Consider the following 16,333-nt stretch of genomic DNA (forward strand, 5'->3'; position numbering starts at 1 on the left):
ATATAGAAGCCTTCTCTGAACACACAGGGACTTGTTTTTTCCTTTCCACTTTCTGCTCTCTCCTCCTCCTCTTCCTCCTCATTCTTATTCATGCTTTGCAGCAGCCATCTGGGTGGAAATCCCACAAAGCTTCCTTTAGAGCACGTCTTCTGTGGTCATCGTACAGCCTGGCACTCTTTGTTGATTCTCATGTGGGGTGACCCATGCATGCCCTTCACTGTGAGTGGAGGACAACAGTTCTCTATGGTATACACGGTGGGTAGCATGCTAGGATCTTTACAAGACAGGGTCATTAAAAACAGCAGAGTTTCCATTAATTACCTGCAAAATGCCTTCCATTTTACTAGGGATATGATTCTTAATGGGTTTTTGTTTTTTGTTTTGTTTTGTTTTTTTCAATATAAAAATACAGCACATTTCATTTCCAGAGAAGAACAGCAATTTGGTCTCAGTTTTTCCCTTTTAAATATAATTTTAAAAAGGTTTTCTAACAGTGGGCCAAGTATTTCCACAGTGGCTTTTGGGGTTTGTATATTTGTTTTCCCAGATTAGTGGTCTCTCAAACATTGATTTGCAAAAAGCCAGCCACTAACCACTGGCTTGATTGTTTGTTTGGGTGAAGATACTCTTCTAAATTCCATTTGTTTTAAAGTTTGTAAAGCACGTCTTCTTTTATATTAATGCGCTTCTTTAATGATATTTCTGGATTTTGACATCTAAAAAGTTGTGACTACTTCAAAACTTAACCTTTATATTGATGTATACTAAATTTATCAAGTTAGTGAGATATAAATATAAATAAATTGAATCAAAAGGACTAAGCATGGAGATTATGACTGTAACCCCACATTTGGGAGGGTGGAGCTGAGGCAAGAGGATCATGACTTTGAGGGTAATATGGGTTACATAGTAAAACTCTGTACCCTAATACAAAAAAAAATGTCCAAGGCATACCAAGGTCCCACCACAGAAATAAATTCTAGAAAATACTACACTGTCCATACAGTAAATTCTGAAATTAAATTTATTGTAATATTACAGTAGTTATTTATTTTAAAAAAGAATCGTTATACTAATGCTTCAATGTAAAAAGTTATGTATGTTAAAATATGGCCAAAAAAATCTATCTTATAATAATACGTACATACTTAACAATGTGGCTTAAGTGGTCAGTTCTCTAGAAATGAGTTGACAAGTCAACTACAAGCTTGACTTTTCTTCCCCTCAAGCTGTTATACTTTTTGAAAGATGACAGATACAGAATCCCCATTATCTCCTCATTTTCTTAATCCTTGCTCCCCCTTTTTAATCAACAACATGCATTTTCTTTAGCTGAAGCCTTCTATTACTCACCTACCCTTATAATGTTATAGGATGACGCATCTTAAGTAACTTCAAACTGATTTTTTAATAAAAAATAAAAACTTTGGTCTTACTTTGTGTGCATTTTTATAAAGCAATTATTTAAAAATGAAGGAAGCATATTAATATAAAAGAAGATATGCTTCACATTGGAATTTTGAAGAGTATCTTCACCCAAACAAGTGATCAAGCCAGTGGTCAGTGGCTGGCTTTTGGCAAATCAATGTTTGAGAGACCACTAATCTGGGAAAACAAATATACAAACCCCCAAAACCACCATGGAAATACTTGGCCCACCATTAGAAAATGTTCTTTAAACTTTATTTAAAAGAGAATAACTGAGACCAAATTGCCGTTCTTCTCTGGAAATGAAATTGTGCTGTATTAATATTTCAAAAGGTTTGTATGTTTGACAGTTATACCAAAACTATTTTATCTGAAATATTTTAGCATTGTTACCATTTTTTTTAGCAAATAAAATAACCTTTCCTTTATCTTATCATTGGTTGTTATTATTATTATTACCACTATATATTCTAGCCTTCAGTTATTAATAATTAGGATTATCTCTTGTGTGAATGAATTAAAATGTGGAGGAAGTGAAGTCAATTGAAGAGGAACATAGCTGACCTAGAACTCCTGGTCAGGCAGAGACCATGGTAGTCTCAGTGACTGCTTGTTACATTTCAGGATTCCTGAAGATTTCCTGTGTGGAACTCTCTGGGTGAAACCTGGCAGTTGTAGAAGTAACAAGGACATTTGTCACACAGGGCATGTAGCAAGGAGTAAAGTGGTTGTAATATCTATTTTCTTAATAAACCCCTTGGAAGGTAGTGCTCTAGATTTTTTAAGTACTTCATGAATATTTTATAAATTATTCATCACATAAATTATGTTATTAATTAAATTATTTAATACCGTTATCATCTTTTCTCTCTTTTGTGTAGAGAAGGGGATCACAACAGAAGTGGTAAAGATACATTGATGGAATGATTATGGTTCGGACTTCTTTAGTGACCTAGAAGGGCACATTGACTACCATTGTGCCTGTTTATTTGCATACGAGAGTGAAAAATAATAGTCCAGTCCTTTGGCATGAAACTGGGTTAATCCAAAGGGTAATGAGTAGTTACTTTCTGGGGATTTGGCTCTGTAAGTTAAAACACGAATGGCATTTCTATTCAGGGAAATTCAATAGCAGTTAAATGGAAAATGGTCCTGGTGATAATGATTGAACTTCTTTGTGGAAAGGTAACTAGTACTTTGAAAGATCCTCGAGTGTGCTGTTATTTTGAGTTACAAAGATGAGCTTAGGTGCAAATGCTTGGAATAGAGTCTGAAGCACCTATGAAATTTCTACCATATGAGGCCAAATAGTGAGATTTGTAGCTAGTAAAGGATTCTTTAATTCTACAGAAGAGTTTATGATCTGTATGTCCATACTTAAAGAAATGTCTTTCAATAGTTCTTCTTAAAGGCAATGTAATTAAGACTTAAATGTTTTGTTCTTAAGCCCAACAAATACAAAATGGGAGACTTACTCTCCTGGTAAGATTTGCAGTGAGTTAGGAATGGTAGTGCATGCCTGTGATCCCAGCACTTGGGAGGTAGAGGCTGGAGAATAAGTTCCATAGTGAGTTGGAAGTCAGCTTGGGATATAAGAGCCCAAGACTCAAAACAAACAAACAAATAAGTAAGTGGGCTGTGGTGAGGTAGTAGGTGTGGTGGTACATGCCTGTAGTATACAATAGGCTGTATATCAAATTTCTTTTGAGACTGAGTCAAGAGAATTGAGAGTTCAAGGTCAGCCTGAGCATCATAGTAAAACAAAACAAAAGAAGTTTGACATAAAGCATGTTGTATATTTAACACACTCTGTTTAAGTTGCATTCTGTTTACATGGCTTGGACCTATCTTTGGAAAACATCATGCTATATTAACTTCAGTAAAATCAGTCATGGCCATGTATTGCATGGATGACAGGGAAAAGTATAAAGAAAGAACCAACACTCCAAAGTAATACCACACCAATTATTAGCTATGAGATCACCAAATATGACATCATCTCTCAGAGATCATCTCTCCTGGGAAGACGTGCAGCCAACCACACTGTGATCTACCACGGTGCTTTTGCAAGGATTTGTTCACCTTGAAACACACTGTGTTTGAAATGGCTTTGATACCAGAAAGCCATGAATTGGCACTCTGTCTTCGCCCTTGCATAATGAATGTGTTTTATGACACTTATCATTTCAAAGTCTCACTTTCCTCTCCTCTAAGATGGGCAATTAAAGAAAAGAGATCAAAGGCCATGAATGTGAGAGAGAGAAGGATATAGGTGTATGGGAAGGGTTTGAGGGGGGAATGATAATAAGGAAAAAGATGAAATAAGTTTACCATGAAATATTTTAATTTTAAAGCATAAAAAGCAAAAATTCAGATTTAAGAATACACAAATACTATTAAAAGAACACTAGGATTTAAATGACCAAGCAAACAAAAAAGCTAGGTCCTGTAGGGGTTAAAACAAACAAACTAACTAACTAACTAACTAACTAACTAACTAAGAAAAACACAAGTATAAAAACCGAACCTAAAACAAAACTCATGTACAAGCTAATCCATCCAAAAACCTTAAGATTCAGAAATTATTAACTTACTACAAATTTTAGGGTATTTCTCACCACAAATGCCACCATACACAGAAGAATTGTGGCATAATGGTTCTTGTCACTGCATAAAGAAGATAATTCAAATGTCAAGAGGAGAAGGAGAGCCTAAATTAGGCATGATTACATGGTGGAGTTCTATTCAGCAGTGAAGTTAATACATGTGGGATCCTGACATAGGCAGTCGTGCAGAGGAGTCTCAGCAGTATGGTTTATAGATTCTTAAACTTGTCATAAAGCTGTTTATTTACAAAATGTTATGTTTTATAAAGCTTAAAAATCAAGCAAATGCATTACACCTCTGCAAAGAGACCCTCAGAGCTTAAAAGAACAGTAGAGCCATGGGCAAAACTCACGTAGGTGGAATGTAGCCCACTCCATGAGGCCTCCTTCTTATCAGGCCTGGACTGAATGGTCAACATTTCTTTAAAGTCGTCAAGTGCTCATTCTGCACTGGGAATGTGCAGCCTTGATGGGAGGAAGTTCTCAGCAGAAGAGGGAGAATTGGGAGAAGGAGGGAAGACATGTCATTTAATGAGACACACCTCTAGTGTCTATATAAATAGATTTATAGGTGTTCATCACACTGTATACACTCCTTTGTGTTTATCAACCAATGGACTTCCAGAAATAATTCTAGCCTGCATCCTAGGGCTGCAAGGAGAGGAGATTAATAGTCTAAAGTTAACCATTGTCCAGCTGTGCAGAATTTCCTCTCTTGATTTAGCTTTTGAGTTTGGCTATTCCATCTTTTCCATAACTTCTAACAAAAGAAAAATGCATTTTAATTAAAAATTACACTGTGTGGCTCTATTTAACCAAAAAAATTCTGTAGTAAAATACTTGTCATGATTTCTTGTCAAATGTTAATGCAGTGTGAATATATTTAACCCCATTCAATGGAAAAAAAATTGAATCATCCCTATTCTCAATAAATATCTTGGCCATTCCATACCTGGTGTCTTAGGGAGGTGAAATATGTTGTGAGATATTAGGCATTTCCAGTTTGAGAACTATGTGCACAGTAATTCATTTTTATTTCTATTTTTCATATAGGTTACAATGTGATTTTCTACACACATGCACACACACACACACACACACACACACACACACACACACACACACTAAAAGTTGCTCAGAACTTTTGGAAGCTTAGGAATCTGGTCATTTGTAGTGAATAGCTTTTTTTTTTTCTTTTTTTCAAAACTGAGGCAAACATTTTGGCATAAGTAGTCTCTGATAAAGCTTACTTAAGATAGTTTCAGATTAATTAAAAAACAAAACCTCCCATGAATGTATTAAAGCCACTTATCTTCCACCTGAGTCTTCAAATGAACAGGCATATTATGTACAACCTCATTATTTTGTCGTGTGATTTGAACCAACTCTTGAAAATCCATGAAGTCCATGCTACACTATGAAGAGTGAAAGCCACGTTCTCCAACCAGTTACTAAGGCAGCATGTGTTTGTTCTGTTCCTGGAGAGAGTTAAATTCTCTGAACACCAATGATACAACTGTACAGGTACATGTATCATTACGTAAATAATTGGAAGAGATGGAGTAAAAGGCTTTTACAGAAAGTGTTGCATCTTGTGTATCTGTAGGAATACTGAGTGAAATGCTAGTTTTCACAAGAGTTTTATTATGAAGTCACTGTAATAGACATTATGTTAAAGTACATATTCCAATTAAAACTTGTTTAGCGGGTGACATTTGAAACAGGCCATCTGTACAGAATGCTGTCCCAGAATACAGAATGTGGTGCCTTTTCTTTATATATATTAGATATTCTGGTATAAGTCAGCTTTACACCCAATGTCTTGTCTTGAGCAAAAACAAAATCTCTGTAATTCTCTATTGAACATACATTTTAAATTTTCATGCACTGGGTGTAAATACAACATACATGTGATAGATATATGGGGATGCAAGAAATGCCAAAATAAAATTATGAGAGGAAAGGAAAAAAATCTATAAACTAAGTTAAAATAATATAAACAAATTATGTCTTCGATCTATCTTGATTAGTTCAACTATAAATCTAGTTTAAAAGAAAATTTTCTTGCTTCTGCTATCAAAAGAGAAAAACAAGGGCAAGCATACTACATGGATTTTAAAGCTGCGACATCTGACTGACTGTCATGTGGTGTCCCATCAGATGACGTGGTGTTTTGACTGCGTGGCTGCAGAGGACTATAATTTAAATGCCATTAAAGACAAGTAAACTCTAGCTAGTATGGAGGCAGAAATGCCGTGAAATCTTTTGGTCTGTAGTCACAATGCAGATCAGATTGTTCCTCTGATCTCTCCATACTGAAGTCTGCTGTTCAGAAGGAAAATGGCTCTGTGCTTCTGTCTTAAACCAAGACAGACTTCATTTGCTATCAGAATCACTTTGTTAACACCACATAAAAAGTAAAGCACATTGCAAAGAACAGGGCTTCGTGTTCTCCTGTCCTTATTTTAGGCTGTGATACGATTGTGTAGTGCTAAAAACGATGTGCCCAGAATAGCTGCATCTGGTTAAAGGAGCCTAGACTCTAACTCCATATGTTGATAACGACCACTTACATGGGTTTATGCTGGGAAGTCAGAGCTTCATAATTTGCTGCTCTGCTCTGTAATTTTTCTTTTGGATCAATGGAGATTTATTTGCTCATGAGAGTAAATAGAGTATCAACACTGTTTTGGCCTCTGAAGAAACTCGAGAGCTAAGAATCTACAGTAAAATATTTGCCACACTCTAGCAAAGCACATGCATCCCAGGTCAGGGTTCCAAGTGGAGAGATACTTGTGAAATGTTAGGGTAATTTAATTTATCTTAAATTATAATTTTAAAAAATGTATGCTAACTTCTCAAGGGAAAGGCATGATCTGGAAGATTTTCCTAGAAGAGTCACTGTTTCCATGGAAAATCTGACAAAGGAAAAGTCAGTTTGGTTTAGACATCTTCTGGTGGTCCATTATATGCAACACTCTGAGATACATTCCCAAATCATCTATTTCAGGTGAAGAGTTGATGACAGTTTTCAAATCATAGTATATTTTAGGTCTCACACATTTGTAAGGTGACCCTCCTTTTTATTAAAAAAAAAAGAGTAAAGAATTCTTTAAAAGGTAAGGGTTTAGGAATATATATATATATATATAACCAAGATTCAGTATGTATATCCTCATAGTCAAGAATCACTTTCAGTTTATTTTGTAGGTGAGAACTTTGCAGTAACTAAAGGGCACACTATTTCATAGTCAACAATACTATTTCCAGGATGGAGATGTGACTCAACCACGTCATACTTGTCTGGTATGTGTGGGGCCCTGGGTTCAAACCCAAGCACTATAAAAAAATAAAATCTATCATCAAAGATTATCATATGGGAAAATCTTGATAATGAACTTTGCCAAGGTTGGCTTAAATACTTTAATGGCACACTGTCTTGTGCATAAATCATCTCTAATTTTGCCTTGTTACATTTTATGTCATGACATAAAAGATTCCAACCATGAATTTTGAAACTGAGATGTCTTTGGAAAGTTAAAAGTGATTTCTGAGGTGTGAGAAAAACCAAAAAGAACCAGGAAAAAAGTTTAAGCAGTATTTCTCACTCAAATTGTGTCCAACAGAAACAATTCAACATCAGTTCTGCAAAACACTCATCAATAAGCAGACAAGAAAATCAAGTCTGGAGCTGCTCACTGACATCTTCATTCATCTGGCCTTCTAAACAAGCGTGAGTGGTTAGTAATCTAGAGAAACAGGGAGCTGCTTTCTGTCTGCCGAGAACCAAGGTTACAGCAGCACTTCCGTTGAAAGGTCTTTATTACCCAGCTGAATCTCCTATGGGGGGTCTAAAGCACAATCTCCCTAAGAGCAGGTCTTTACATTCCCCTTAGCACATTGACCCACTGAGGGAACTTCAACTGCAGAATACAGTATTCCATGTGCTTCTGTTTAAGCAGCAATGAAAAGGATCATTTTATCCAATGTGTTGCAAAGCACCAACGGTGTGTGAACAGACCATCATAAACACAATTCTGCTTTATTTGATTCTGAAAATCCTTCATCTGTGTCTGATTGCTCAAAAAGTGCACAGACCAATAAATTTTCTCTTACTCTCTGTGCAGTGATGAAAGATGAATTGTCACTAAGAGAACACAGTGTAGAAGCAAAAAGGCAAGAAAGCAATTGGACAAGATGTATTTTATATTTTGTATGTGATTTTAAAACAGGTTTTTAAAAATTCATATAAACATCTTTCTGGACTCTATAATTGCTGCTTACAGAAAGATGAGCCTCTGGCAAGGTTTTATAGCATAGTGAAGGTAGAAAAATCAGGCACTATCCAAATAAAGATTTGTTTCAAAGTGAGCTAAACCTTCAGTATAGAATGTCATATTAAAATATTAGCATAATGTCCAATAACTTCTGGTTATTAGAAGATCAGTGTTAAAGCTAACACAGTGCTTAACATATATAAAATCAGTATCATATGAACATATTGTAAATACACTATCAAAAATTTTTACCAAAATAGGATATTAGATATTGCAGTCATTGTGTAAATGATATAAGCCTCCTTTAATCATTTGAAATAAAGTGTTGAATTATGAGAGACTACTTAATCACTATGAGCACAAATTTAAAAAAATAATCAAGCAAAGGGAAATACTGAATTAAGTAGCAAATTATGGCAAATAATATGCTATGGAGAATATTTTAATGTTTTGAAGTAAATGAAAGAAAGCAAAATGTATTAACAGAAATAAAAATACAATTAGTAAACTAAATAAAAAGTCATATACAATTATATTTTTGCCAAGTGGTGCTGTGAATTAGAGCAATCCTTAATCTATTATGGAGCAAATCAGTTTGGTTTCCAGAAGATTGCTGGCAATCATTTTGATTAACAAAATGATTATAGAGCTTTAGAAAAACCCATCTCACTGTTAATTTTGTGAACAAAACCCACTAATGCCCTTAAAATGAGGATAATAATTATGGCGTTTTTGAAGATAAGTAAATCCGTGTAGCACCCACTCTTTTTGATGATTTTAAAAGAATAAAAGTGAGCCATGTAAACAGCCATAAATGTTCTTCAGCTTTAAATCACAAAATACTTCCACACATTTTTTGATGCCAAAAGTTGGATTTTCCCAACACTTAGTGATTCTATATTTCATTTGGGAAACTAGATTTTATTTTAGTTGATTCCCAAGTATTTCAAAGTTTATTTGTTTGTTATCTGAAGCAGTATATGAACAAATACAGAGTGCCACACATCTCATAACACTCACTGTCTAATTTACTTCTCTCCCAACATTTTAAATAGGAGTGTATCTTGAGGCACATATCCTCCTAACTAACCTTGATCACTTGAGAAAATGATGGCAGTAGAGTGTTCAGATCAAAGACAAGATTCAAGATAGTCCACTGTATGTGGTGTGTGTGTGTGTGTGTGTGTGTGTGTGTGTGTGTGTGTGTGTGTGTTGCTAAGCAAAAAACAATCCTGCGCCACCTGGAAATAAGAGGTTCATCTTGTGACATGTCACACATGAGTATATGATTCTATAATGTGTGTGGTACCAAGTAGTGTGTTTGCCAATAGCCTTCATTTTGAGCTCCCAGAAAATAATGAAACAATGAGTATTCTTTGGAACATGTGCTTAACTTCCTGCATTGGGGCAGGAATGGCAGCTGTGACAGTAGCTGGGGGCTTCCAGATGTCAAGGCTGTAAGGACGCTGAGGTAATTGCAGGAAGAAAGGGATACAATTTTGTTATCACAGATTATCCTCCCCATTGGAAACCCTGCATCAATGCCAGGGCTTTGGATATGCACATGACGAGCTGGAGGTCTTTGTGTTAAAGAGATTTGTAGTTTTGCTTCTGTGGAAAAGGAGGGCCATGCTTGTTAAATTAGAAAACACATGGGGCAGAGGCTCAAACCTGTGTTATTATATTTGCATCCACTTTCAGTTGTCCTGAAACAGGAGTCAACTTCTAATCCTAAATCTCAAATTTAGATAATGTTGGCAAGGTATTGGAAAACGATGGTTTTATAAAGCCAGGGAATGAAAAAATGAAGAATAATTATTAGTGTTCTAATATAGCCTATCCACTGCATTTGAGTATAAAAATATTGACTCAAGAATGAATCAGCACCTCCGTTCAAGGTTCTTCGAGTAGCAGTAACTGAAAGGGGGTGCTGACTTTGTGATATTCAATCAGCAATTACTCTCCATCTTCCCTTGCTATGTAGTTAGAACAACTACATGTTTTTCAGATCTCTGTAAATGCTCATTCCACAAATAGACTGAAGAGGTCATATTTCTATGAGAAATCTTAAAGCATGCAGGCCTTAGTGTGACATAATTCACTGTCAAACATAACACATATTTATTGACAGCTTAAATATTAATTCAACTGTGTCTTGTTTTGAAATATTTGTATTGCTTATTTGGCTAAGTGATTCAATGTTTCTGCCAAACAAGCAGAAGTTGGTGCCCTGGTTTACTGTTTGAGTTACAAGTCAATTTTAGATTCCTTCGCCCAACCACAAAGAGAAGGACTTCACATCATCTTCATTTCAGCTGCCTTCATCGTCTCTCAAAGCATTCCATAGTTCCTGTGGAAAGTTGTACAATAAGAGCTGACCAGAGGTGGTGCAGGCCAATCTTCATCTGAACAATCACATACCACATGAGCCATTCTTTTTGTTTTTGTTTTGTTTTTTGAGACAGAGTTTCTCTGTGTAGTTTTGTGTCTTTCCTGGAACTCACTCTGTAGCCCGGGCTGGCCTTGAACTCACAGAGATCCGCCTGCCTCTGCCTCCTGAGTGCTGGGATTAAAGGCGTGTGCCGCCACCATGAGCCATTCTTAACATCATGCTTCATCACTGTGTCAAATTAGGGTTAAAAGTTGACTCCTGTCTTAGGATGAGTAGTCTATTCATCTGCCTCAGGGACTTCTTAGATAGCTGGTTTACTCTGAATGCTTTCAAACAATGTACAAAGATAAGAAAACACTCAGCAACCCTGTATTCCAATGTACCAGCTCACAGTTCCCAGGGTCATCCATATGATCAGCTGCACCAGTACTTCAGATGTGTGGCCTCCTCCATCACCACTACAGGAAGCCCTAACTATCTGTTAAAATGTGCTTTGCAGTTCTGGCTAATATATGAAACAGATTATATTCCAAGGATTAGTACTGACTTAAATTTAATAGAATCCTGATGAATTTTAAGTAACAGTATTGAGTTAGTAGAGACCTGCAATGCACACAAGTAATAAAAATATATATGAGGCTAAGAGATATTGGATATTAGGGTAAGTTTGAACACTGAGACAACAGAGTCGTTAAGTCTTTGAGACAGATGGAACAGAGATAATCAAGGGAAAAGATGAATAAAATATTGATAACAGGTATTTTTAGTTTTGTCTTACTATATAGATGTATTTTTTTTTAATTAAGCTGATTGACATTTGTATTGGGGAAGAGATCACCTGTTTTGTTTTTCTCTTAAAGTTTCCTGTCTTTCAATAACACGTGAAGGATCTCATTGAAAACAGCCTCATTTATCTATTCTTCTGTTAAAGCTAAGTCAGTCTGTTACAAATGAGTATTCCCAATTCATGAATTTACTTATTTAATCTGTATAGTCCTTGCCATTTCTAAGAAAGGGAAAGGTCTTAACTCAAACTACAAGGTGGTTCCTGGATGTCAGGATGTCTGTGCGATGACCATCTGACATCACTGAAGAACTGGCTATACATGCAGGCTGGCAGGCTTCACCCAAAGTACACACTCCAGGTCCAAAGCTGAGCAGTCTATATTTTTACAAAGCTTTTGAGAAGTTCTGTACAATCACAGTTTGGGAAACTCTGGTCTAGAAAAGTCTGTGATAGTTAAAAGTGGCTTTAGAGACAAAGTTGCTGAAAACTGTTCCCCAGTCTATCATGTAAATCAAATCATAATTTCTTTTTAATGCAAACTCATTCACTTCACACGCGACATCTACCAGCAGTAACTTCTGAAATATATTCACTCCTTTTATTTCACATCATGTTATTTACTACTATGGAAAGACTCCTCTGTAATTTTTTTTTTTAAAAAGTGACATACGAATGCAAATTATAACTGTTATAGTCTCCTCATAAAGGAAAGCATGAGCTATCAGCATGATGATGCTACCACCTTATGATGTAGTTAACTACAAACTGGAGCTCTAACATCTCCTGGCTTTTAAGTCTTAATTTTGACACTACACATATATGGCTGTAAATTCAAGGATGTTAGAATTAACTTCTGAGTGGATTTGAGCCCATGTCTAGCTAGCCTTAGTGTACAACTCAGGCCCATAAAGGAAAGCTTCTTAATCTCACTATACGTGGATTCAGATGACTTGTTAAAATCTCAAATTATAAACATGGTATGTTTAATTTTTATTGCCTCCACATTACCTGGTAGAGGTCATAAAGCATAAAACTACAGAAACTTTAGAAAAATTGACAAAAACTGAAAAGAAAAGGAAAAAAAATCAGCTTTGTCACAACAGGTGCATAATGGGGAGGCCATGTCATAATACATGTGTACCCATGTGTATGTGCAAACACATGTGCACATTTACTCACTAGATGATTATAAACTTATTCAGGAAGTCAGTCTTCATCAGTTAACAGATCTAGATTTTTCATGTAGCATTTTTATTGATGTGAGCTCAAACTAAAATATACTGTCTTAGTAACATTAACAACTTAACAAAAATTAAGGCCATAGAATATATTTCCCTGTCATTTCAAGCCTAAGATGCTGTACTTCACAGAGCACTTTCTTTTGATGACCTGTCTTCTTAGTGTCTATTTGACTATTATATTTTTATGTTTTTCCTTCTAGTCAAAAATCACAACCAGCACACAAATATATATATATACACACACACAAAAGGTGTATGTGGGGGGGCCTACCCATTTGTCTGTGGGAGGCCCATTCCTACTTTTTCCCCAGTGTAGTCTTGAGGAGAGAGGAGGGAGAAATATTTAGATAGAACAACAGAGAGGAGAGAAACAAATAAAAACACAGGATAGCCTCAGGAGGGCCTGGATCATTATTCACTGGCCCCTTCTGTCTTTTCTAAAGGGTGTTTTATAGGAATGCCAAGGGGTAGAGCAAAAGACCTCCCCCAGCACATCCAAGTGAAGACCCTTTCCAATCCCCTGGTAACCACATATATGGTCAAACAACTCTTTAATGCAGCCCTGCTGGGTAAAGCAAGCTCAGATCTCACTAGGAAACCTTTGTGGGCCTCCACAGGTATATCAAGTTTGTAGTTTCTCTACCTCCTCCTTACTACTTAAAAAAGACCAGTCTGGGTGGTGGTGGCACACACCTTTAATCCCAGTACTCAGGAGGCAGAGGCAGGCAGACCTTTGTGAGTTCGAGGACAGCCTGGTCTACAGAGAGATCCAGGAAAGGCACAAAGCTACACAGAGAAACCCTGTCTCGGGGGAAAAAAAAGACCAAAATTAGCAACTCCTTTCTCTGATGGTCCTATCTAATCTCTTCAAATTTCTGTCGTTGTTCAGTATATTATGTGACTTCTGAAGAGTGCTGTTTAGTAATTAGAGAGATCCCAAACTGATAACAAAGTACATTTAGGACTATTTTTGTGAGCTCAGTTTCACATAGAATCATTCACATAACTTCTTTTTTACCCCTGTTATCAAAGCTCTGTTCTGAAAATATATTACTATATTTAATGGTATCACATGAGAAAAGTGTTTCCTATCCAAATGAGGGCAAACAATTTTATATCAACATAGCTGGGCACTTTGAATAGTTTTACGTAAAGCATTAAGTATTAGCCCACATTCGATGGCTCTTAAAATCCTCATGTTACCACATGAGTGATGCCAGTGATGAATGGACAGCTGGAATTTCAGTTTCACATGCACAGATGAAATCTTGTTCTGCAGGAACATTTGTGTCAGAGCTTTTCATTGTTCAGAAAACCGCTGCACACAAAATTCCTATTAAAGCAAGTTCGAAGATCTGATATAACTCATTTTATGTATAGATCGAAGAAGAAATCCAAAATACCTAAGCAGGCAGCTCTCAGTCAGGGGGAGCTTGTCTCTGAAGGACCTGTGACTGTGTTTGAACATGAAGAGCTAAGAGAGGGTGGGACTGTCACCCAGCAGGCAGAAGCCAAAGCCGCCAAATCTCCCCATGACAAGAATTATCTGGATTAAATATATCAGCAGAGGTCAGGATGAGCGACCCTGACCTAGAGAAAAACAACACACTCTCCACTCAATATAAATTGGCCACAGTTACTATGATTCCTGTGCCTACATGAGGAGTGAGGGGCTCCATCTCAGTAGTGGGGCTCCATCTCAGTGGTGGGGCCCCACGAGATGAGTGAAATTCCCCTCTTCTCTACTCAAGGCTCCACTCTAATTTCTGAGGCCTCCAAAGAGTTTTCACCTCAGTGCAGAAAATATAGCTAATTGGTTTGGATCAGCAGGAGGTCTGCACTGAAAGTTTCTTTTTGTGTTGAAATTCCGAGTTATATGTTTCATGCCCCATATGAATGTTCACCTTTGTTAATCACCTTCTTGGGAAAAGCAAGCTGCTATGTAAGATTGCACACACTCATTTCGATAGTGGTATAAACAGTGTTCTTGATAAAGCCATATTTTATCTGCAATTTTCTTCAATTCAGAATTATATGCTAAAGTATACAGTCTGGTTTCTGAATGAAATGAATTATGACCAATGAACACTTCTCAGTTTGTCTTTAAAAATTGCTAATAACTCTAGAATATGTTCTTCTCATGTATATAATATGACCCTCCTATAAGTCTTTCTAGATATCCCACCCCCCCAAGATACCTTTCAAAGTACGGTATAATCTTACTACACAAAGTTAACACTGGAGAAATGTGACTGACAAAATTCTAGTTTAATTATTTTTTTAAAAATATTATTATAGAATTTTTGTCTTACTTAGGTACACATCCAGTTTGTGAGATATTCCTCTTGCATAAATAGCAAATGTCATTTGCTGGTAGAAACTGAGAACCACTCAAAGACTACTATTTCGTCAAGATGTTCATGTTGCACTCAATAGCAGACATCTTTAAAATATTTCAATCATAACATCGGTAGAATGTGACTTCTTAACTTCACTTTAGGCTTGCCTTCTTAACCATAGGAAAGTGCAGCATGCTTTTTTGAACTAAAACATCCTACTTGCCTAATTTTTAAAACTACATATTTTTTATGTGATGATTCAATTACTAATGCAATATTTTTTTGAGAAATTGATTTCCCTATAAAAGCTAGAAAGTTGGTTTAGGGATATAATTAAAATTTTAAGTCAAGTGTGGTGACTAATGTCTATAATCTTAGCACTCTAAAGGCCAGAGGCAGGAGAATTACCATGAGCTTGAGGCCAGCCTGTATTACAGAATAAGATCTTGTTTCAAAAATCAACAACAAAAAATTTCACAACTTTAGTGTACATAATATTTATTGGGATATTTAAATATCATGTTTTTAAACATTATTCCAGTCATATCTTCCAGAATAAACTGTGTTTTGTACAGAATTCTGCCAATTCTTCTAATGAGAGGATGTATCGGTTTGTCTGTCATGCTTCTCCTCCTTGATCCTACAACTAACACTTCTATGGGAATATTCATAACTGAAAAAGTGGGCTTTCATCTCACTCAATTTTTAAAAAAAACATGATACTGAAAACAAGAGATGAATTACTGAAGACCCAACACAACATATGCACTAACTTACCTTCTTTTCTTCTGGGCCTCCTCCCGAGCAGTCAAAACTACAGGAATGTGAGCAAAACGCATTAGAATACAAAAAGGTCAAATGCATGTAGCACATGTGTCCAAAAGAAAATATTTGATTATGAGCAGAATTTTGTCCACATGTATACAGATGTCAGAAGATATATGACTGAAGTCAGTTTGCTATGTGAAGAACATCTTCAGGCAATTTAAAACACACTCTTGTCTGTGTTGAATGGCAATTCCAGTTTGCTGAATGTGCGTATTTGGATAACTATATTTCTCCTTAAGCATTTCTGCAACATTCACTCTGAGGCTATGTTTCTTAGTGTACACATATGCAAACCTGTAATTAAACCAATGACACTTCCAGCTAGTCCTATGGCTTAGGAGATACCTTCAGGACCTTCCAGTTCTCACTGACATGAACCTCATGTTGTACAATTCCTGTGCCTCCTATCATTTTTATAATTGTGTTAAATTCAAT

This window comes from Onychomys torridus, chromosome 11 (assembly GCF_903995425.1).
Source record: "Onychomys torridus chromosome 11, mOncTor1.1, whole genome shotgun sequence".
In the NCBI taxonomy this organism is placed as follows: domain Eukaryota; kingdom Metazoa; phylum Chordata; class Mammalia; order Rodentia; family Cricetidae; genus Onychomys; species Onychomys torridus.